This window comes from Dermacentor variabilis, chromosome 2, assembly GCF_050947875.1.
Source record: "Dermacentor variabilis isolate Ectoservices chromosome 2, ASM5094787v1, whole genome shotgun sequence".
Lineage (NCBI taxonomy): Eukaryota > Metazoa > Arthropoda > Arachnida > Ixodida > Ixodidae > Dermacentor > Dermacentor variabilis.
The window spans coordinates 157071641-157096658 of NC_134569.1; positions in this window are offsets into that span (position 1 = coordinate 157071641).

Genomic DNA, 25018 nt, shown 5'->3' on the forward strand with positions numbered 1-25018 from the left:
AGCTGCCGTTTGGGGTCTAAGTGGCCGCCGCCGCTTGGTGGGGTTACTGTTAGCACACCAATATATCCTCATCCTTGTAGAACCTTCTCCTACCGCAATTGCGTTGTCGAACTAACTCAACTTCTCAAAGTAAAATGCGCGCAAGAATTTGCAAAGTACGACTTACACAGATCCTACAGATATGACGAGCAGAAAATAGTGCTAGAGAACAGGACTAAGAGAGGGGCACAGAACACAGCCCTGGCTAACGACGAGGTGTCTGTAGTCTCTCAGTTGGCGTGTATATTTATTTATTTATTTATTTATTTATTTATTTATTTATTTATTTATTTATTTATTTATTTATACATACTGCAGCCCGTTAGGGCTATGGCAGGAGTGGGTTTACATGCGAAGAAAACTGATTATGATATGGAGAAACAAGAACATAGAAATATAAAGATGTGAAGGAACTATACATCAGCAATAGCATTTAAATATTGAGAAATCGGTAACAAACGAACTTCGGCAGGTAACAAATTCCACTGTTCAATCATGCGGGGAAAAAACTGTATTTGAAAGTGTTAGTGCGTGGATGGAGTGGTCTGATATTAGAGGCGTGATAAGCTCTAGTTGAAGTCGGGCAAGCAGGCATTAAAAGGGAGGGATCTGGTAGGTATGTATATATATATATATATATATATATATATATATATATATATATATATATATATATATATATATATATATATGTACCGTGCCCCCCCCCCCAGAACACGAGGCTAGAAAAAATAAAGATTGCGCAGGGGTATTAAATACCAATCAATGAGATAGGTATGTAATGTCCTCCGGAAGGAGAGAAATGGAGGGGAGCCTTACACATGCTTCGCCGCTATTATGAATGTGAGCTGCTTCGGCAATAAGACGTACACGGTCATCGCGGCATTTTGAAAATACGTCACATCTTAAAAGACGGCTTACAGCCACATTCATTGTAAAGCAGTGACAATTGACTGTCTCTAGCTAGGACTAGTAAACCGAGTGGCGGCGCAATCAGGCCAGGACTACTCGAGAGAGCGCTTGTATACCTTCAGCGAGCTGACGCAGGCCTATAGAGACGACCGCCGGCTCTTGCCTCCACCCCCATCATATCTTGTAGTGCCGCTTGCAGACACGAACACTGCCCACCCCCTATCTACCCCCGCATCCACTCGGGCGCCTTCACCCCAACTTGCCGCTTGTGCTTCCACCCAGCCGATGCCCTAACGCATATCCTCATGTAGTGCCCGACTGATCCTCCCCCGCGGAGCTCTGAGCTGTCCACATGGGAGGAATGGGAGGCCACACTGCGCGTGGCGGGGCGGCACCGGCAGAGGACTGCCACCACGTGGGCTGCTGATGTGCTGCAGCGACATGGACTAGCGGACCTCTAAGCGCAGTGGGGCACTGCCTGGCCCAGGCTTGCAGCCTACACAAGTGGACCTTAATGTGTTGTCTGTCTCTCTCTCTCTCTCTATCTATCTTGAAGCTTATTTGAGTGTTCACGCATGCGGCCGTTGATGCGACACCCCGTTTGCCTGATGTAGAAAGCTTGCATGAAAGAGGAATATTACAAACCACACAATCGCCACAGTCAGAAACAGACCTCGGCCTGTGCTGCTTCTTGCAACTTTTTTTTCTTCTCCGTCACCCGATCGACTCAGTGACTCAGGGCACCAGACTTATTTCTGGCACTGAACAACCTAAAGCCGAACCTGCTGACAACCTTTTCACGATTATGCGCAACTTGGTGCACATATGGGCTAACCGCAACCATTTGCCGTCAGTGATTCTAAGATTGAGCGGCTGCAGATTGCTTTCTTTAAAGATTTGTTGCGAGCCTTTGAGCGATGCTAGTCAGAAGCGGTAACGGGAAACCTGCCAACTTCACCCTGGCTGCTAGCAAATCGGAGCTTGCGTGTGCTTGTTGTTCACAAGACCTGATGAGGGCCTCCTACATGCATTGCAATATCGCGTTTACCTACCTTTGAGTGTGGGGAGGAAAAGGCAAGAAAGCTGTTATGAGACTGAGAAGCATAACCCCAACGTACATGATTGCTTGAGAACGAGAGCTCCAATTCTAATAAACGCAGCTTATTGTCGGACATATTCTCCGTGGTTAATTTAAAGGAACCTAGAACTGTGCGGAACCCGTCAGATATAGCTGCAGCAGGCTGCGCGTCAGGATTGTTACTATTATAAAAACTTAAAAATCAATGAACGTATCGCATCACTTTTACAGTGCTCGTCTGGCTGAGCTTAGTTTTAATATTGCATTCGTAGCTGGCCAATAAAATGGCACTTGGAACAGGGGCAATACATGAACCGATGCACACGCGTTTCGTTTGTATAAAAAGCTTATCCCCCATACTGATAAATGTGGAAAGCATGTAAACATTTGAGAACAATAAAAACCTGTCAACATTGATACCACATGCACGTCGAACCCAAGCGCACCGTATTTGTCAATGCAATCACGAAGTTCGATGCGTACATCTTCTTGAGGCAAATAGCAATATAAGCCTTCAATGTCCACGGAAAAAGCTCGGACAGCCTGTGGATATTCTTCACAAAGAATGGCGGAGGACATTCAGAATGCGGAGGACGCTACCTGGCGTGTTTATGAGGAAGGGGTCATCGATGTCGAGGAGGCACAAAAACTTTTGCAGGAACACTCCCACTTGTCGTTGCCAGGCTCCGCGCTCAGAAACAATGGCCCGAAAAGGACACAGTTTTTTGTCAGTCTTGGCGCTGAAGAACACAACAGAAAGACTAGTTCCTTTGCAGGGGTGTATGGAGCAGGCGAGCTTGGAGAGCCTGGCCTTTTCGCGAAGCTGAAAGACCCTTGTTTTATCCTTTGGAGGAGCCACTCCTTGCACTTCCTTGAAATTGCCTAGAGTGGCCGAATCTGTTTTGTTCTGGTACAAACCACCTTTTTCGATATCACCTTCTTTGTCAGATAGGAGCAGCCTGAGCCCGGCTTCTCGAAGGACGGTCACTGCTATGCAGCGCCGAACTACGTTGCCTTTTTGACCTGCAGGGGCAGGCAGTCAGCACCTTCTCGATACATCTGTCAGCTTCATCTGTTCTTGCTGTACCAGCAGCTTTCCTAACAAATCTGTGCAGTTCCATCTAGCCCAGAACACAGTGATCGCAAAATTTAGGACCAAGCTTCAGTAGATAACCATATTGTTTGGGATTGAGGCGTCTCAAGTTAGAGAGAGTCACAAGAAACAAGCTAGCAACAGTCAATTGTCACTGCATTGCAATGAATGTGGCTGCAAACCGTCCTTTAAAGATGTGACCTATTCACCAAATACCACAATGAGAGTGCACGTCTTATTTCCGAAGCCTTTCACATTCATATTAGCGGCGAAGCATGTCTAAGCCTCCCCTCCATTTCTCTTAGTTTCAATAATTGCAGGGGAAATTGATTGCCTTTGGCATTGTGAATTTTCTGTTGCTTTTGTGCTTAGAGATAGCGCTAGATTATATATATATTCTGACTGAAAGGATAAAGAGACTCGGTTTTTAGTCATGATGAACCACTAACCAGCGCCAACGCGCACTCTCCTACAGACATCATAGCATTGGATTATAATTCGAATATACGAAAAACACAATTCTGTTACGTGATGAGCAAAACGTGAACAAGGGGAAATTCTGGAATTCTGTAACTCAAACAGAAAACCCTTTTCCAGCTGCAGTTTTTTTTTTCGTGAGCATGCCATGAAAAATACCAGCCAACCACAGGCTAATAGCTTCGCTGTAAAATACTTCATTTATAATACAATGAAGTTCAAAGAGTGTCCTATAATATTGTAACGACGTGGGATCGACGAGTATGCGTAAGAGCACCGCCAAGAAACGCACTTTATCAGTCGTCGAAGGGAAAAACTACAACATCTTCTTCGTTTTCCCCGCTTCACCTAAAAACCCGCGCTACTTCAGCGTAGTCCCCACACGCGCATACCCGCTGCATTATGGTTCTGCCAAATATAGTTGAGTCATTTGCTCCCCTTTAGAAAAGATCATCGTCCCGATGATAGAGGTTTGGAAAGCAGCGGTAAAGAACTGTGCAGTCTTGTCAGTCCTCATAGTACGGCTTCATACGAAGCACGTGAACGACCTTGGGTAAATGCCGTCGGCGCTTTGAACAGTGCGAGCTGTCTGGAGCGACTTCGTAGTTGACGTCACTGATGCGTCGGAGAACTACGTAGGGCCCGAAGTATTTGCGTAGGAGCTTTTCAGAGAGCCCACACTGTCGAATAGGTGTCCAGACCCACACTTTGTCGCCGATGTTGTATGTTACTGCTTTGTGCCGAAGATTGTAGCGTCTGGCGTCACAGTCCTGTTGTTCGCGGATTCGCAGACGCGCAAGCTGCCTAGCTGCCTCTGCTCGGTGTGTTATCTCTTCAGCACCCGTCTCGTTGTCGTCAAATTCATGAGGGAGCATTGCGTCTACTGTTGTTGTAACCTCACGGCCGTATACGAGACTGAAGGGCGTCTTGTGAGTGGTCTCTTGACGAGCCGTATTGTACGCGTAGGTGACATAAGGTAAAACCTCGTCCCAGTTCCTATGCTCTACATCTACGTACATGCTTATCATATCAGCCAATGTCCTATTGAGTCGTTCTGTCAGTCCGTTTGTTTGAGGGTGATACGCTGTTGTCTTCCGGTGGGCGGCACCACTTAGACGTAGAACGATATCTAAATACTGGGCCGTGAACGCAGTACCTCTGTCCGTGACGACTACTGCGGGAGCGCCATGCCTTAAAACGACGGATTCCAGAAAAAATCAGGCCGCTTTATCTGCTGTTGCCCGTTGCAGAGCACTTGTCTCGGCATATCTAGTGAGATAACCCGTGGCAACGATTATCCACCTATTACCATTAGTAGACGCTGGGAAGGGGCCCAGAAAGTCCATGCCTACTTGTGGAAATGGTGTGGCCGGTACGTCAACAGGGTGCAGTAAACCGGCTGGTTTGACGGATGGCGGTTTACAACGTTGGCAATCCAGACATGTCTGAACGTAACGTTTAACGACCACAGTAAGTCTCGACCAGTAGTAATTCTGCCGAATCCGTGCCAATGCGCAAGTGTAGCCCAAGTGCCCAGCAGTCGGCTCGTTGTGGCAGGCGTGTAAGATCTCACGTCGAAGCGGTGATGGAACAACAAGTAAGTAGTTGCTGCCGCTAGGCGAGAAGTTCTTCTTGTAGCGGATGTTGCGACGCAAGCAGTATGATGCCAACCCTCTTGCAAAGAGCCCCGGCACGCTGTTGGTTCGTCCTTCGAGGTAATCAATAAGCGGCAGCAATTCAATGTCATCCCGTTGCTGGCGTGAAAGATCGGCAGTATCCACGAGTCCCAGAAAAACCGTGTCGTAATCGTCTTGTGCTGCCGGCTCAACAGGAGACCGAGAAAGGCAATCGGCGTCTGCGCGCCGTTTTCCCGACTTGCATGTAACAACAAAGTCGAACTCTTGGAATCGAAGACTCCAGCGTGCGAGCCGGCCGGAAGGATCTTTCAAATTAATGAGCCAGCAGAGGGAATGGTGATCACTAACGACGGTGAAAGACCGACCATACAAATACGGACGAAATTTCAGAACTGCCCATACCATTGCGAGGCATTCTTTTTCAGTGGTGGAGTAGTTAGTTTCGGCTCGAGATAGTGTCCTACTGGCGTAAGCAATCACTTTTTCGCTGTCGCCCTGCCATTGTACTAGCGCCACCCCTAGACCGACATTACTAGCGTCTGTGTGCAATATCGTCGGGGCTTCCTCATCGAAGTGTACTAATACGGGAGGCGATTGCATGCGTTGTCGGAGCTCGTGGTATGCCCGCTGCTGGTCTTCGCCCCAAGTAAAAGGCATATCTTCTCGTTAACGGCCATGCGATACGCGAGAAATTCGCAATAAATCGCCGGTAATATGCACAGAGTCCCAGAAAACGTCGCACGGCTTTTTTGTCTGATGGAATTGGAAAATTAGCGACGGCGGCAATTTTATCCGGATAAGGTCGGACTCCTCGGCTACTGACGACATGGCCGAGGAACTGGAGCTCATGAAAACCAAAATGGCACTTCTCAGGCTTCAAAGTGAGACCGGCAGAGCGTATCGCTTCGAAAACAGTTTTCAGCCTTCGTTAGTGTTCGTCGAACGTTGCGGAAAAGACAATCACGTCATCCAAGTACACCAGGCATGTTTGCCATTTGAGTCCGGAGAGCAGAGTGTCCATTAGACGCTGAAATGTTGCTGGCGCCGAATACAAGCCGAAAGGAAGAGCCTGAAATTCATAAAGTCCGTCAGGCGTCACAAAGGCTGTTTTCTCACGGTCTCTCTCATCCTCTTCGATCTGCCAATAACCGCTTTTCAAGTCCATTGAGGAAAAGTAGCACGCGTTTCGCAACCTATCCAAGGAATCATCAATACGTGGCAGTGGATAAACGTCCTTCTTTGTGACCTGATTGAGCTTCCGATAGCCGACGCAGAAGCGCAGGCTACCGTCTTCTTCTTCACTAAAACTACAGGTGACGCACAAGGACTATTAGATGGTCGAATAACGCCATCTTCTAGCATGGTCTTCACTTGTTTTTGTATTGCTTCGCGTTCCTTTGGGGCCACACGATAAGGGTTTTGTCGGATGGGTCTGGCGTCGACATCAGTAATGATGCGGTGTTTGGTAAGTGGCGTTTGACCAACTCTTGACGCAGAGGAGAAACAGCCCTGGTACTGATTGATGAGCTCGAGAAGACGGTTCCGCTCAACGACCGTTAACGCCGGATTAACGTCGACAATAGGCGCAGCTGTGTGGATTGTAAAGGCCGACTCCTGTGCTAAGTGGCAGTCTTGTATTTCTGTCACTTCGTCGAAATAGGCAAAAGCAGTGCCTCTAACGATGTGTTGGCGCTCCTTACTAAAATTCGTCAGCAAGAGTTCGGCGCTTCCGTCGATTACACTGATAAGTGCTCTGGCAATGGAGACACCGCAATTCAGTGCTAGCGCACTGATGTGTTCAGCTACTCCAGTCCCATTTCGCAGGCTGTCACAGCGCACCTGTACGAGAGAGCAACTCCGCGGCAAAAGTATGACGTCGTCCGCGGCAATACGTAAGCGAGGTTGTTGTGGCTTCTCATGGGTGAAATTATCCGAACTCGTGGCAAATGTGACGCTTCTGTCATGGATGTTAATCACGGCGCCGTACTCCCGTAGGAAATCCATGCCCAATATAAGTTCTTTCCAACACTCAGTAAGGATGACGAGGGTGACGAGGAAGGTTGAACCGGCGATTAAGAGTCGGGCCTTGCATTTCCCGACAGGTGTCATCAACTGACCTCCGGCGGTTCTTATGTTGGGCCCGTGCCATGGTGTCTTCACCTTCTTTAGTTTGTCAGCGACCTGTAAGCTTAGGATTGAAAAATGGGAGCCAGTGTCAACCAGAGCGGCTATTTCGTGGCCGTCGATGCATACGATGAGCTCGGCGCTGAGGATGTCAGTTACGTCTTTCGTACTTCTATCCGTCGTATTCGTCGTTGTGCTGGGCGTCTTTTTCTTCAATGTAGTCTTCACGTCGTGGCTCGTCGATAACGGGGGATGTGGAGCAGTTCGAGTATTGGCAACCTCACCCTCGGAGGTCGCTGCGGCTAGTTTCCCCGTCGAGGGCTAGGCGATCTGCCCCTAGTGACATCGGCAAAACTGCGACGAGTCGGCGAATTGTAGCGCGCCGGAGATGGAGAAGGAGAACGTGGTCGGGGCATCGTCGTATTTTGTGGCTGACTGTTCACAGGAGCGTCGTTGTAAATGCGTCGACCGTCGTATGAAGAATAAGCATGGTTGGCAGGAAAGCTTGGGTGTTGAGCGGCGCGATAGTTGTTCCATTTGTGGCAAACTCTATAGACATGTCCAGCTTCACCGCAATGATAGCCCACTGGTCGACGGTCGACGGTGCGCCACAAATCGGTTTTCCGGCGCTGATAGTTCGGCGGTAACTCTCCATGGAGCCAAGTAGTGGCGTGCGCATGTCGAAAATACGGCGTTGTTTGTGCTGGCATGATCGGCGGGGTCGGTAGAGTCGACGAGGGGGACGATGTCGGCTCTGTTTGTGGCGTAGCGGGTGTTGAAGTTATGGTTGTCAACGGTGTGAAGTTGCGTTGAGTGGACGGCGAACAGCCTACGCATAAGTAAGGCGCCGCGGAACGTTCCCACAGTCTGGCGCTGAAAAAGCTTGCCGGACTTCCCCCCGGACTACATCAGCAACAAAAGATAATGCTGGCGTCGGTTCCGTAGGCGCAACCAGTAAGCCGAGCTGCCGAAGCTATTCTCGCACCACCTCTCGGACAACGTCACGCAGAGACATGTCGTTACTCGCTGACAGTACGGAAGTGTTCGCCGCCGAGGTGCTCATGTCATGCTGGCGGTATCGTTGCTGCAGGTCCCGTTCAATGGCTGCAGCCTCTTTTGTGAACTGGGCCACTGTTGTCGGTGGATTTCTCACAAGGCCGGCAAACAGTTGCTCCTTCACTCCTCGCAAGAGATATCGCAGCTTTCTTTCCTCTGGCATGTCTGGGTCTGCCCTGCCGAAAAGAGGGGCCATGTCTTCCGAAAATATAGTAACACTCTCATTGGGCTTTTGAACGCGGATTTCAAGGAGACGCTGCGCGTTTTCCCTCCTGTCGATGCTTGAAAAGGTATCCAGCAGCTGTGCGCAGAAGTCGTCCCACGTGGCAAAGCTCCTCTCCCGGTTTACGTACCACGTACGAGCATTGTCCTTCAAATAGAAATAGACACTCGAGAGTTTGTCCGCCGAGCTGGTCTTATGGTTATACTGGGCGACGCGCTCGAACTGGTCTAGCCAATCTTGGGCGTCTTCAAAGGCATCACCATGAAAGCTCTCCGGGACCATAGGATTCTGTAGTGTTACTTGCGATGAAGCTGCGGTGGCCATGTTATTTATGTTATTTGTAGGAGGCAAACGATTTCCCGAAGTTCCTTGCAGGGGACTGGACTCGGGCGCTAAGCCTAGCAGGCGACGACTGAACCGGTGGACCGGTGTTTCGATGCGCGATGGTGATTCCGGGCTCGATCGTCGGCTCCGCGAAAGGGTGCCAAGCATGAAGAATACCCAGCACCTCCACCAGTGTAACGACGTAAGGTCGACGAGTATGCGTAGCAGCACCGCCAAGAAACGCACTTGATGATGATGATGATGTCCTTGATGAGTTTGGCGCTCACCCACTCGCGGGGATTGGCCAAGAGTCGGGCAGACTTTGCTTAAGTGTTCTGAAAATGGAGGCAACAACCTAAAGTTTTGTTACATGAATTTAGCCGAGAGAAAATCGAAACGGTTCAGTAGACTGTACTTTATCAGTCGTCCAAGGGAAAAACAACGTCTTCTTAGTCCACCGAATATGCACTGTTGGAACAAAAGGAATTCATCTTATCCCAGTTCGAAGAAAGAAGGCTTGTGCTTGGCGTCTATGTGGATTTTAGCAAAGCATTTGATAATATTCACCATTTAACATTGATTGAAAAACTTCATAGCTGTGGCATTCGAGGTCATTCTTTAGCACTAATTAAATCTTACCTAGCAAGCAGACAGCAATTTGTTCAGATAGATATGCATTGTTCAAGTATGAAGCCTATTTCAAAAGGAGTTCCGCAGGGAAGTGTCTTGGGGCCCCTTCTTTTTAAGGCCTATATCAATGATGTAACTAATATTTACCTAAACGCGAAATATGTCCTGTATGCTGATGACGCCAGTATATTTGTTTCAGGAACAAACTGTACAGATATAGAATATGAAACGAACCTCATGCTCTCTAAGCTGAGGGACTGGTCAATAATGAACCAATTAGAAATAAATACAAACAAAACCAAAGCTGTGCTCTTTAGGCCTAAAAATAAGCCAGTGAATTCAAATATTAACATTATGTACGGGGAAAAAACGATAGAAATGGTTACTAGTATGAGAACTCTCGGCGTAACGTTTTCGAGTAATATGCTCTGGGACGAACACATTGACGCAGTCACAATCCAGTTATCTAGGGTCATTGGCATGACGTGGAAATGTAAATCACTATTGCCGTTTAAAGTTAAACTTCTCATTTATAACTCACTTTTTTATTCGTACCTCTATTATTGCTTATTGGTATGGGGTACAACAACCTTTGTTAATTTGCATAAACTACTTGTCTTGCAAAAGAAGTTTGTTCGGCTACTCTTTAATGTCCCCTACAACTCCCATACTATAAACTTATTTCAGGAAGCCAACATAATTTCTGTGTTAGGGTTATACCAGTACAAGTTAACAACTGCATTTTGGCGCGAAGCAAAACTGAACTGCTCCTTTCTACGAGAACTTTCTAACCTTGAACTTAATGACAAATATTATGTTACCCGTCATAAAGAGATATGGCGGGTGGTCACACCCAGAACAAATTACTTAAGGGAAAAGCTGTCACACACAACGCCAAAGCTTCTAAATAAATATAATAATCTAGGCGTTGATATCACCCAAATAACGGCCCAACAACTGAGAGACTTGTATATGCATCATTTTTAAATTACTGGTTGAGTGTACATCCTCTCGGCTAGTATGTATATAAAGTGTGCATATATGCTTCTGTATATGTGTGTGTGTAGGTGTGCATACGAGTGTGTATGCATATACGGGTATATGAATGCATGTGTATGTGTATATATATATGTGTGTATATAATGTTCAGCGGCGTATTCTTGTCTCATTTGTATTCACCACGAGAACCACACAAGCTGCCCTAAGTATTTTTGGTTTTGTCACCAGTGGCTCTGTATGGATATGGGTGTGCATGTGTAAATGCGAGTATGTGGGTTCATGAGAGTATATATGAGTATGTGTGTATATATATGTGTGTATACATATGTATATGTGTATGTGTATATATGTATGTATGATGCATATGTGCTTGCATGTATGCTGTTGCCGAATATTCTGTAGACGGGGCTGCGGGCCTCGTCAAGCTGCTTACTGTAGCAGCTTTTACTTGCAGCCTCCTCCATCAAGTAGATGGAAATAAAGCTATTCTATTCTATTCTTCGCTTTCCCCGCTTCACATAAAAACCCGCGCTACTTCAGCGTCGTCCCCACAGGCGCATACCCGCTGCATTATGGTTCTGCCAAATATAGTTTTGTCAATATGTAGGCCACGAATTAAAATGATAATTGTATTTCGTCTCAGTAAAATGCCTCAACTGTTCGTGAATGGCCGAGCCTCAAGGATGCACAGACGGGTGCATGTCATCATCTCGCCACGCTTGAGTCAAGCTGCAGAAGATGTTGGTAATGTTCATTCACTACATCGCCACTGCGGTGGTGTTGCGGTGAGACCAAGCCACCACAGGTGAGACCTATTTATTTTAAATCAAACCGAAAGTCTTCCGTGCGGCCACTTCTGATGCCAAACACTGTCTTGCGGACACCTGTATGTGACAACCGTAATGGTTCTTTGCATTTAGTAGTTGTGTAGTTGGCGACGATGCCATTGTGAAGGGTGGATTGGTACCACACCCGCTGCACATTTTACACTAACAAATTAGCCTCGAATTCCTCTTGACTACTCTCTCTTCCATTATCATGGCACCCACGATGATAATGGAAGTGAGAGTAGTCCCACAGGTAACGCCGGAAGAAGTCCGGAAGAAATCCCACAGGTAACGCCGGAAGAAATAAAGAAAGCCTTGAGAGCTATGCAAAGGGGGAAGACGGCTGTGGAGGATCAGGTAACAGCAGATTTGTTGAAGGATGGTGGGCAGATTGTTGTAGAGAAGCTGGCCACCCTGTATACGCAATGCCTCATGACTTCGAGCGTACAGGAATCTTGGAAAAACGCTAACATATACCTAATCCATAAGAAAGGGGACTCCAAAGACTTGAAAAATTATAGACCGATCAGCTTACGGTCTGTTGCCTACAAAGTATTTACTAAGGTAATTGCAAATAAAATCGGGAACACCTTAGACTTCCGTCAACCAAAGGACCAGGCAGGATTCCGTAAAGGCTGCTCAACAATAGACCATATTCGCACTATCAACCAGGTGATAGAAAAAAGTACGGAATATAGCCAACCTTTATATATAGCGTTCATTGATTTCGAGAAAGCGTTTTATTCAGTCAAAACCTCAGCAGTCATGAAGGCATTGCGGAATCGGGGTGTAGACGAGCCGTACGTAAAAATACTGAACGATATATATAGCGGTTCCACAGCCACCGTAGTCCTCCGTAAAGAAAGCAGCAAAATCCCAATAAAGAAATGTGTCAGGCAGGGAGATACGATCTCTGCAATGCTCTTCACAGCGTGTTTACACGAGGTATTCAGATACCTGGATTGGGAATAATTGGGGATAAGAGTTAATGGAGAATACCTTAGTAACTTGCCTTGTTTAGTAACTCAGGGGACCAACTGCAATGCATGCTCACAGACCTGGAGAGGCAAAGCCGAAGGGTGGGTCTAAAAATTATTCTGCAGGAAACTAAACTAATGTTTAACATTCTCGGAAGAGAACAGCAGTTTACAATAGGTAGCGAGGCACTGGAAGTGGTAAGGGAATACATCTACTTCGGACAGGTAGTGACTGCGGATCCAGATCATGAGATTGAAATAATCAGAACAATGGGCTGGGATGCGTTTGGCAGGCATTTCCAGATCATGAAGAGCAGGTTGCCATTATCCCTCAAGAGAAAAGTGTATAATAGCTGTCTCTTACCAGTACTCACCTAGGGGGCAGAAACCTGGAGGCTTACGAAAAGGGTTCTGCTCAAATTGAGGACGACGCAACGAACTATGGAAAGAAGAATGATAGGTGTAACGTTAAGGGATAAGAAAAGAGCAGATTGGGTGAGGGGAACAAATGCGAGTTAATGATATCTTAGTTGAAATCAAGAAAAAGAAATGGGCTTGGGCAGGACACGTAATGAGGAGGGAAGATAACCGATGGTCATTAAGAGTTACAGAATGGATTCAAAGGGAAGGTAAGCGTAGCAGAGGGCGGCAGAAAGTTAGGTGGGCGGATGAGATTAAGAAGTTTGCAGGGACAACATGGCCACAATTAATACATGACCGGGGTAGTTGGAGAAGTATGGGAGAGGCCTTTGCCCTGCAGTAGGCGTAACCAGGCTGAAGATGATGATGATAATGACGATGAAATTAGCCTCGCCGTTGAAACCGAGCCGCAATCGACGTCAGCACAAAATGCGTGTGGAAGTACAAAAGCAGAGGATTATGCTGCGTGTTCTTCTGAGTGGTTTAGTGGTATGGAAGAAACCCTTACTGTTCATTATCGTTGCTGCCTTTCATCGAGTTTTATTTTTCTCTCAAAATGAGGGCAATAAGTTTTTCTGGTGAAATGTATTGTTTTTTGTTTGTGATTGCATCAGCCTGAATTCGATCAATATAGAAGTGCGCTGGCTTAAACCAACTTCAGTAACTCTCATACATTTGTTTCGAAATTTTCCGCAAATTTTCTTGATCATTCGTGAAAAGGGGAGAAGGCGCTTTCGAAACTGGGATTTATACTATTAAAAAGTATTTTTTTACCTTGTTTCTTCTCCTGTAAGAGCATTCTTTCTTTGTTCGACCGACGCCTACTGAGATTTCATTTCTACACGTCACTGAAGCATTTTGCTGAGACTTTTTCGCGTTCTTTTCTTTTCCTCTTTTTTGAATGAAATCACTTTTTTATTGTGCTTATACAATTTCATTTTTGTGAGAGGTGAATGTTCTACGATTTGCTATTCATGCTGTGGTCCGCAAGCGCAACCATGCTTTTCGCTCTCAGATTGTTCCAGTACAGTTAACTTGCCGAGATTTGTCGTGGACCCTTCTTTTATTCTTATTATACTTTCTTTCACTGATGAGCTCTTTGGTATGATCGTGAAGTAGGAAATACTTTTGGGACAAGTGTAACTGAGTATTGACTCGTGGTAGTGGCCTAGCGCGTTTGGTGTTGCCCTGCTAAGAACAAATTCGCGGGATCAAAATTCCGGCCGCTGCGTCCGCATTTCGTGGGCGGAGAAATTCAAAAATGGCCGTGTTCTGTACATTGCGGGAACGTTAAAGTTCCCCTAGTGGTCAAAATTATTTCAGGGTCCCCCACTGCGGCGTACCTCAGATTAAAATCGTGGTTTTGGCACGTAAGACCCAAGCATTCAATTCATCTGAATATCGGTTATTGAGATTCATAATGCCAACACGCCTTACTTATTTATTTATTTATTTATTTATTTATATAAAATGTCCTTACAGGCCTCGTATGAGGTATTGGGTAAGGGGGGCGTTACAGATCGATTAAAAGAGTATACCGGGCATATAACAAAACATAATAGACATACATATTAATAGACAGTGGAAAAATGTATACACATCTTATACAACTTCAAAGCAATGTACAAAAATAACAGGGCTGGTAATGTACATATTAGAAAAAGGACAACCGATACAGTTCTTTCACTAACATTGAAATAAAAAACGAGAAAAAAATAAAAGAATGAAGAAAATGTAGCCAGTCCAGTACAAATACTAAACAATACTAAATATAAAATGGAAAATGAAGAAAAAGTATCATGCACTTTATTCATGTTAGGCGGTGGAATATCAGCTGATGAGCTAGCGGAATTTATCGGGATTAGTTTCGGAGACAATGAAATCAGGAAGGGCGTTCCACAATCGATTGTCACGAGGAAGCGCCCTCCAATTGAATGCATGAGTGTTCCCGTAGATGTGCGTGAAGTTGCAGTGATTATATAATCTGTGAGATGTCAAAGGTGTGACTTGAAGCCGTAAGGAAGATTTCCTATCCACATGAACGTACTTGAGAAATAATGATATGAGCGCAAAATCACGTCGAATACTTAATGACTGAAGTGAAATATCAAGTTTGATTTGGGAGATGCTTGAATTGTAGGTGTAGTTACGTGAGATAAACCTGGCTGCTCTATCTTGAACTGATTCTAATAAGTTGATTAGGTTGTTTTGACGGGGTGGCCAGATTGGAGGGGCAAATTCGAGCTGGGGGCGAACAATGGCCTGATAAGCTAGCTTGCGGATGTCAGAGGGCGAATTTCGTAGGTTTCGGCGTAAGTACACCAGTCATTTTGAAGCATTAGCACATATAGTAGTCACGTGATGGGTCCAGGAAAGACTTGGTGCGAGAATAATGCCTAAGTAGTCTGGCATTAAGTATTACGCCTAAGGAATACTAATAAGTGGCAGCCCTTATTGTGGCATGGTTCTAAAATCCTTTTCACATCTTCTGCATTTCAGAATCCCAAGCGCACTGCGCGTGCACACACCTCCAGCAGGATGCGAAACGCGCCATGTCATCCCTGTATACGCGTAGGTGTCGCAGCATGTTGCCTGAAATGGAACAAAGGTGGCAGTCTTTTGGCCAGGCTCTTTTGTTTGGCGCTCAGTGAACACATACTTCAGATTATACACGGAGCATCTCCGCTTACCTTTTTGATCTATTACAGTAGAAAACACTAGAAAACAGTAGAAAATATCATCAACAACGATGCGCTGAAACACTCCTCACATGGAGCTTACATGGCATGCAAATATTCAGCTATAACACGCACGTGGTGACAACGCATACTAGTACTGTAAAGGAACAGCGTTCCTTTTTATGAGCACATTATTGCATTGTCCAGGAGAAGGTAAAGCGCCGTAAGTAGTTATGCTAGCCTATAAACGAGGAATATTTAAGAGATGCATAAGTCGGAATAAGATTTAAAGCTATGGCTTTTCGTACGCCTATCTCTGCCTTTCATGTGTCGTTACCCTTCCTCGGCCCTTCCTTTATCCTTATTCTTCCTCTATTTTCTTTACGCTCTTTCAGATATCACGTACTTTACGCACGAACGCCGTCTCTTGCAGAAAGTGGTGTGCACAGCGAAACGATCCTCAGAACCTGATACCTCTCCGAGTGTTCTCCTTTGCCTGTCGCGACAAATCGTCGCCAAAGGCATACGTGAGGCTCCAGCAGGGAAACTGTAAGGCATACAGTGACACAGGACAATGCTTTGTTTTCCCCCTTCTATGGTGCAATGGCTTTGTGCTGGCATGCGGTTCTCGTATCGGGATAGCTGGAGGAAAAGAGAGAGAAAGAGCTGACACATCGTAAGCAAACGGAAACGAGAAGCCAAATGCCTTGATCGAAGTTGCCTGAACAGGACGCCGGCCCGCGCTCGGCTCCTGCGAAGAAATCAGCTTGGCCGCTGGAACAGCGTGCTTGGCGCCGATTGGACACGAAAGCATGACGACACGCCAGAGTCACCGACCCCATCCGTCTCCTTCATTCGCCTTTCTTTTCGACCCTCTTTCATTGCTTTTGTGGGTCATTCTTTTTTTTTTTTGCCTCCGACTCATAGCCGTGTGGCTTGGCTAGCGCATTGAGTGCTAGCCAAGCCATTGCCATAGCAATGAGTACCCTTTTTTGCTGTTTCTTTTGCACATAGCATTATTCGAAACGCTGGAAATAAAGTGTTTAGTGCAGTGAGTTTACTTCTTGTCAATATTTATAGGCACTGAAACAAGTGATCGTAGTTTTCATATTCAAGAGAGAATTGGTTGAGCATTTCCAGCAGCAAATAGCCAGCAAGGCAAGTGGTCAGCTTTGATATCTCCAAATCAAATGGTCACTCGTCTACTCTCTGGCGGGTTTGCTTGATCAGTCTCTAACCGTCGTGTGCTACGGTTTCACTCCGAGGTGCACTTCGCAGATTTTCTCGAATCTACCACGTGAAAAATTCGATTTTTCAGGTCAACGTAGAAACAGTTGACGTTAAGATTACTGGAATTCAGGAAACGGTTCTTTCTAAAATGAGGTTAGAGTCTCCTAACCAGACTGTTTGAGCAGCATCATTGTGTTTCGAAAATTTCCAAATGATCGCTACGAGAAAACGGGGAGAAATAAGACCTGAAATTTCGCACAGAGATTGTTTAATACTTTGAAACGCTCAAGGATGTGTTAGAGTGTCCTAACGGCTTTCGCAAGCATTTAAGGTAAGCCTTTTAGAAGGATAGAGTATGTCCTAACTTCACTATATAAATAAATAAACAAACAAACAAACAAACAAGCACAAACAATAAAGAAATATATAAGTAAATAAACATTCGCAGATCCGCCCGTAAGGCGAAATACCGATTCTGATAGGTAATTAGTAGATACCTGTACGAAGTAAGGACAGCAGTTATATCGTCCGCATAAACTTGTAAACCTTCGCTTACTTATCCAATTACCAGTGACAGAATGTGTAAGCCTGACTCAACGAAAACGTAGAAAAAACAGTCACACAGGCACAGCTGTGTGTGTGCTTCTTTCTATTTCCTTGTTCAGTCGTGCTTACACGTGCTCTCATGGATTCAGACCAAGTAGCGCACCAACGTCTTTTAACTAAATTAACCAGCACGGTGTCATGCGCGCACAGGTAAACTTGAACACATCTCGCTCAAATAGTGCGGAAGCTCGCTGTCAAAATTCTGGAGCAAAGAATCCCGGCAGCCGCAAGTCAAATGACCTCTGTGCATCTCTCGCTTCAGCGCGAACGAGACGTCGAAAGCACAGCGCATACGAAGCTACCGGCATTACGCGCACTCTGCAAACATCGCAGATCACTTTAAAGTTGATGCCCGCGCGGGCGCGCACTTTGGCCACGTCGCAGATCACTCTGAAGACGCACGAGTGCTAGCAACACGTCCCTACAGCGTCTGCCAAACGTGTCTACTGCGGCGTCCGCGATTCGGGTGGCCAACGCCGTAGTAGACACCGGGGTTGTCTCCATACTGTGCGGAGTGGCGGGCGAATTGGCGCTGCAGAAATGAGCTGCAGAATTTGAGGTGCAGAAATGCAGTAGTCTCATTGAAGTGTTTCAGTGCAGAAGAGATATAAAATAAAGGCCGGATACGGAACTCATACATATCTTGGATTTTAATTATTCTGTGAGCGTGAAAGTATGTAGAAGACGGAGATGACTAGCCAATGTTAGCAACGTGACGGACAGCTTTCCTCTATAACAGCAGTATTGTATTCACATTAAGCCAAACCAATCTACAGTAGTTTATGCGTGATTGAAGTAGCGCGAAATAAATTATAAGTTTTATTTGTGTTGGGAGAATGTTTCGGCAACGTAATAAAACTGCTGTACTTAAAAAAATGTTTCTTACAAAAAATGTGTGCAAATCCCAACTTAGCTGAGATGAAAATGGAACACCAACAATCTTGTGTTCTTCAACAATGTCGATCTTATTTTCTGCTCACATAATATCTTTTTTATTGCTGAATGTCTTGTTTCTAGCTCTGGAAACTGTTACCTTCGTTTTCGCCGGCTTAATTTTAAATTTATTTGATAATTTTAAGTTGTTTTGACAGTGACGATGCTTTCATGTTACTTAATAATCGATTGCATCTTTCTGCCATCTCTATAAATTTTAGTCAGGCACCAAGGCTGTGGCATCATCAGCATATAATATAAATTGTACTGTTTTATCAATGTATAAAATGTAATTTATAAAGGCATTAAAAACGCGGGGACCTAATACGCTCTATAGCTTTACCCAACTAGGTCTCTCCGACGCAGTCGATGACAGTTTTGGACATGCTTTTCTATGTGTTGTATGCGTGATTCCAAAGAATCTAAGCACTGCTCGCTTCAATCTGCGGAGTGCATTTAGCCTCTGCCTTACGGTTCTTGACCTATTGCATTTTTTGCTTACTTACGCAGGTGTTAGTGCTTACATGGGTATGAGCCATTCATGATACGAGTTTTTTTGTATGCTGACAAGAAAATTATACGGCGACCCATTGAGGCATTACATTAGTAACCAAAACGGAGCGGTTACATAACATGAGCTCCACTTCGTAAACGGGGACTTCGTTCTGCTTGTTTGCCGGACGCACCCGGCACGTATGTGAAGTGGGTTGTCCCAAACTCCGATAACATCGTGTATGTGCCCGCTCTCATTGAGACCTGCGCCTGTCCTGCAGCTGTTACCGATGAAGTAGCGGCATGGCACCCGAACAAAGGGAAAATCGCAGCCCCGAAACTCAATCATACTTTCTGCAAAGTGTTGCCGTCCGCTGCTGCATCGAGAGCATACTTTAGAGAATGGCCGCGAGGTGGCCGTCGATGGTGCCTCTAGTGGCGAGGCACTATGCGTATTGTTTGCTATGAGGTTACTGAACCTAGAACTAAGGAATGTTTTCTTTCTTTTAGTTTTAGTCTCGTACATTCCAGGACCGCAACTTAGATTATTTTTGTAGCTCAATCCTGTGGTGGCCGCGACGCTCGAGGTAGACTTCATTGAGCAGGGGCCATTGCCCGACTTCTCACGCAGCCAGAATCTGGCTTGGAATGTGGTCAGGCTGATAAGCGATGTCTGAGGCTTCCCGATGTCGACAGCCATGGTCTTTGCCTAGGTCTGCATAGCCGGTACGGAGCTGGAGCTGCTTAGATGTTGAGCAATGGAGAAAATATCTGCTCGCAATAGAAGCGAATACCTTGCGCAAGGTATTCGCTCCTATTGCGACCAGATACGGAGTAATTGCGGCGAAACGCCAGACGGGAACTTTTCGTTTATAGATATCGACGCATGCACGACCTCTTGCGGGATTACTTGCTAAAAACTGCTTGAACCCTTCCAATTTACTTTTCTGCAGCAGTGGAAATACTGCAAGTCATCACCCTGTCTTGAAGAATGGAGGCCACATGCGCCGCGTTGATCAGTAGCCGAAAGAAACCGAGGATATTTCAAGTACAAGCACAATAAAGTGTTTTCGTTACATCAAATGCGCAAAGTAGTATAATAGAAACCGACGTACGAAGTATACACCGTCAAGAGTGCGTACTTTTTCAAATCGCGAATACAATAAAAATATATACGCTTGGCAACAGAACTGCATAAACAAATCTTTTTGCTTTGCATTCGCGCGTAGTTAAACAAAACATATGTAGGTTAAGACGACTATTTACGAAAAAAGACAGGGCAATTTTTCCATGGATCAGACAATTTGCGCTGTAAGCAACAGCAACACCTTTGCTAACAGAATACTTGCACGAAACAAGAGCGCAAGACCAATACAATGCAACAAATAAAAATGAATGAACAATATACAAATTGTCATGTTCAAGTGCACTGGTTACACAAAATAAATAGATAGTATTGGACATTGCGAACAAACATCAACTGCTTGGTCAAAACGGCTTTAGCGTTATAGGGGAATGGTATATTGTGACTCAAATAAATAGTGTTCACCTGTAGAGGATTGACAAGAGATCTCGACGAAAAAAAGCTGCCATGCTGCAGTACTTGCCGTATGCATTTGGTTGTGAGAGGTTAGGTGCATTATTTGTCATACATCACATAGGAGGTAAGCATAGCTTACATATAGGTCCGTAAGTTTACAAATAGTTGTACAGAGCTAACTAAACCATCATCTTCTATGCTAAAAATACCACCAAATATTCATAAGTTCCACGCTGCACAAAATCTAAAACGGTGCATAAAAATTCTGTTTGCTTGGCAAAAGGTTGGCATCACATGCGTAAATGAGGAAACGGCTTCAGTATGGCGCGATCTGCAAAAAGATAATGTAAAAACCAAAGACGCAGTGCGGAATCGCCGTGCCATGCGGCGTGCAAATGTCCTTGACATTATGGTAAAGAAGTCTTTGGAATCTTTTCATAGCGACATTAGCTTAATAGTAAACGGTTCGAGCGACCTCTTGCACGTTATTGACGAATTCAATGCTGCTAAGTTATGTCCTTTTTTTAAACCGTAGGCCAATTCAATATATGTCAAGGTAACTGAACAAGTTGAGCTTCGTAAGTTTCGCTACCACACTTAAGAGGAAGCTTTAGGTCGGGTGCTCCTATCTAAATACATGTAAAAGGAGAATTCATTTTTCTCGGCAACCACTGCACCAAATGTGACAATGTTTGTTGCATTTAAAAGAAAACTTAAAAAGTATTAACTGTTGGTTTCGGATTATTGATTTAGGTCGTCAGTGTTTTTATTAAAAATTGACAAAATCGAAAATTTTTCAAAACACGAAACAATCAAGTTTATAACTCTGTAACTCAACAACGAAAAATGATAATACAATTTTGTGAATTGCATCTAATAGTACATTTCAAGCGGACAAAATTTCTATGTTACACATGAATATAGAAAAAAAATTTAGCATAATGGAAGTACAGCTTTTGCAAAACCCTTGTAACCAACGTATCAAATTCACGTAAGATGTAAAATGACATATTGAATTTGTCCGCTTAGAATGATCTAAATGATGCAGTTTACAGCACCGCGATAGCTTTCCTGATGCAGAGATATGAAAGTGTAAACTTCCTGCTTCTATTTTTTTCACACGGTCGAATATTTGAACATCTTTTTAAGAAAATTCAAGCCCTAAATCGAAATTCTGCTTGCAACAGTGAGTAGAATTTGACTTTCACTCTCAAATGAAAGAAATTTCATTATAATCAGTCCAGGGATTATCTCAGAAAAGCGTTCTTGCGTTTTACATCTATTTGAATAGGCCGCGTCGGAGTGAGGCCCGAGCTAAAGCTTCCTCTTAAGACATACTACATACTCGCTCACGTACACACTGTGTCATGTATGATTCAGGTTATTTTGAAGGTAAATTACCTTTAAATTGAATTCATGTTTGACTCCCACGTAAAGTAAATGAATGTGTCGTTAACAGGATTGCTGGCACAACTTACGACGAGAGACACAAATCTTTTCTAGCATAGATACACCTTAAACACACATTATTTCGTATTGCTATTACTATTGCTTTTACTTGGATGTGCCACAATATTTGGAATTGCTATTAACAGAAACTGCTAGCCATGTTTGATACCACTTTCACAGTTGAATTTGTGTCCCAACCCTGCTACAACCTTATATATAAGGCTAGCAGTATGTATTAAATAAATAAATGAAATAAATAAATAACTAATACAAGTGTTCATCTGCTTTGTTCTCACAGAAGGATAGACGAATGAACTATTGAATAAAAGAATAATCGTATTGTTTCGTATATCGAAATGCAACTTAAGTCGAAGGACATGCTTCACTTGATTTATATGACGCCTGGCGTTAACTTGCCCGAAGACGCTCAGTGCGTTTCCTCCGGCGCATTCACGATAGGCGTAACTTAGATCAAGTCAAACATGGGCTTCAACTTAGGTTGCATTGTTGAATACGGGGGTCGAGAGACCCAGTGAGCGAAATAAGTGAATGAGCGAACGAATAGACTCGCAACCGCGTGAGTGAGTGACTGAGACGTTGCATAATTAATTAATTAATTAATTAATTAATTATTGACTGACTGACTGACTGACTGACTGACTGAGGGAGGGAGGGAGGGAGGTGAGTGAGGTGAGCGAGATAGGCGGTGAGTAAGCACGCTACGGAAATCAGCGTTTGGAACATATTCAGAGCGCAGACGTGTAGCCTGCAGTATTTTCACTTTTATTAGGCCTTTTTTTCTGAATAATGCAGTGAATCACACAAGTATTTTGCTCACTGACAAGGCATAGGATACACCAGAAGTTTAAGCAAACTGTCGGTTCTATCTGGGCAAAATGCGGCGCGGAATTGAGAAGTTTGCTCGTCACTTTGAATACTGTAGCTTTGTGGCCGACACAACGACACAACGAGCTATGGAAAGAAGAATGATAGGTGTAACGTTAAGGGATAAGAAAAGAGCAGATTGGGTGAGGGAACAAACGCGAGTTAATGACATCTTAGTTGAAATCAAGAAAAAGAAATGGGCATGGGCAGGACATGTAATGAGGAGGGAAGATAACCGATGGTCATTAAGGGTTACGGACTGGATCCCAAGGGAAGGGAAGCGTAGCAGGGGGCGGCAGAAAGTTAGGTGGGCGGATGAGATTAAGAAGTTTGCAGGGATGGCATGGCCACAATTAGTACATGACCGGGGTTGTTGAAGTATGGGAGAGGCCTTTGCCCTGCAGTGGGCGTAACCAGGCTGACGATGATGATGATGATGATGATGATGATTATGATGATGATGATGTGGCCTAAAGCATGTCTAATTGGTTGGCCAAGCAAATAGTGTATTGAGCCTGTACTGTTCGTGGGCTGGGAGTCTCTAGCCGCACACGTGGGCGTAAACAAAGCGACAGAGGCAGTACGCCCTGCGCTTCGTGCAAGAGCAAACGTGGCGGGCGGTGCTGGGCAGTTTAGGCATATTCGCCAACAATCGACCATCTGCGTGACTCCCCTCCACACAAAACAGGTCATGTCTTATTCTAGTATACCGGTGGCTGCAGTTGCTATGCTCCTCTCGTGGTGCGTATCGCGATTTCTTAAACTCGTGTACGGAAGCAAGCTTGTGGACCGCAGAAGTGATATACGTGCGCAAAGCTGCCGGTTGTCACTTGCGAAGTGTTTGCCGATTTCCGAAACTGGCAGTCTACCGATGGTCACTCGGTGCCTGCGACCCATATCGCTCTCATCGAAGGCAATGTAGAATATGCAAATGGCACGTGTGCGGAAAAGTGAACGAAGGGGAGATGACGCTCCCTACAGAAAGCAAGAACAATTTCCGGAAAGAAATGTAGTATAGTAATCATTGTTTGAAAAGCGGAAATTCATTAAAAGCACGTTCGCCACAAGGACAAGGTAGACTAGGACCGCACTACAGCCAACTGATTTATTCAGAACTGGAGAATGTGGTGGAGCATGGAAAAGTAACAGATCTCCCTAGCGTTTTGCAAATGATAATTGAGTATAACATGATGAAACAGCTACTGCTAATTCTTGTTTCAGACCTAGTCATATTTTATGAACACATCTTGACAAGCTGGCATCCTGACAAGCTGAAGCGAGAACTGAGATTAAAACTCCAGGAGAAAGTGTGTCCCATTTACACGCCTGGATACACGAGTACGTTTCCCTTCAAAACGCGCAAGCCTGCAACTTTCTAGGCCTTGCAGTAAGGTTCTGCTGAAGTAGAGGCACAAGAAACTGATAATTACTCTAACATAGCATTAGTGAGCAATCCCTGGTGCATTGGTTGGTTTGCCATATAAAGCATGCCTCTGACATTGTTTCTGCTTTTCGTCACAGTGTTTTATGTGCAACAGAAACATGTTAGCCTGATGAGCCTTTCTTGAGGAAAGCCAATCCTTGCACCAGTGATGGCACACAATGCTGGTCACAGCACTGCACGCGGCACAGTCTTCAATATTTTCATTTTTCTACAAACCACAGTTTCAGTCCTCTTAAGAATAAAGATGCTGGAAAATTTTCCCAGCCTATATGCGTCAACCATGCATGGTTATTGCTAACATACATGGGTATAGTTAAACAATTATTTTTATCACAATGATTCGTTTCTTCGTACCTAATCAGCTGTTTGACACAACTTATTCGTGTTTCTGGCTAAATGAATGTTATTCTTTTTCGAAAAAGACAGACTTAGTAAATAGCGTCCGTGATTACTGAGGCTTGTGCTGGTGACATTTAGAGGCCACCTCGACAAGCGACGCCACATCCCTCGCTCGTTGTGCGCGCAACGGTCCACTCTTACAACATTTAGCATTTCCTTCCCTTCGAGTAAACGAACAAGATGCTGACACTCTTGTAGTGTCCTCAACACATCAAGAGAACTGAAACAGTGTCGTCTAGGTCTTCCAAGCAACGTCTCCAATGAAAGAATCGGTGGCAAAATCTGTGATGAATACGAGTGCACTTCATTATCTCCGTTTGGGGCTGGGCGCTCAAAAGTTCGGCTGAATTTGTTCATTTTAGTAAGTCGGGATTGCGTATTTCACTGTGAAACTTTATTTACTGACAAGCTGGATAGCATTTTTTGCGTTGCAGATAATAGACAGGATAGGTAAAAGTTGAACGGCTGGTTGTTCTATTCGAGCTCATCCGTAGTACCACGAGGTGCGTGGTTGCGCGTAGAAGAGGTGATGGCTTCTGCGAGATT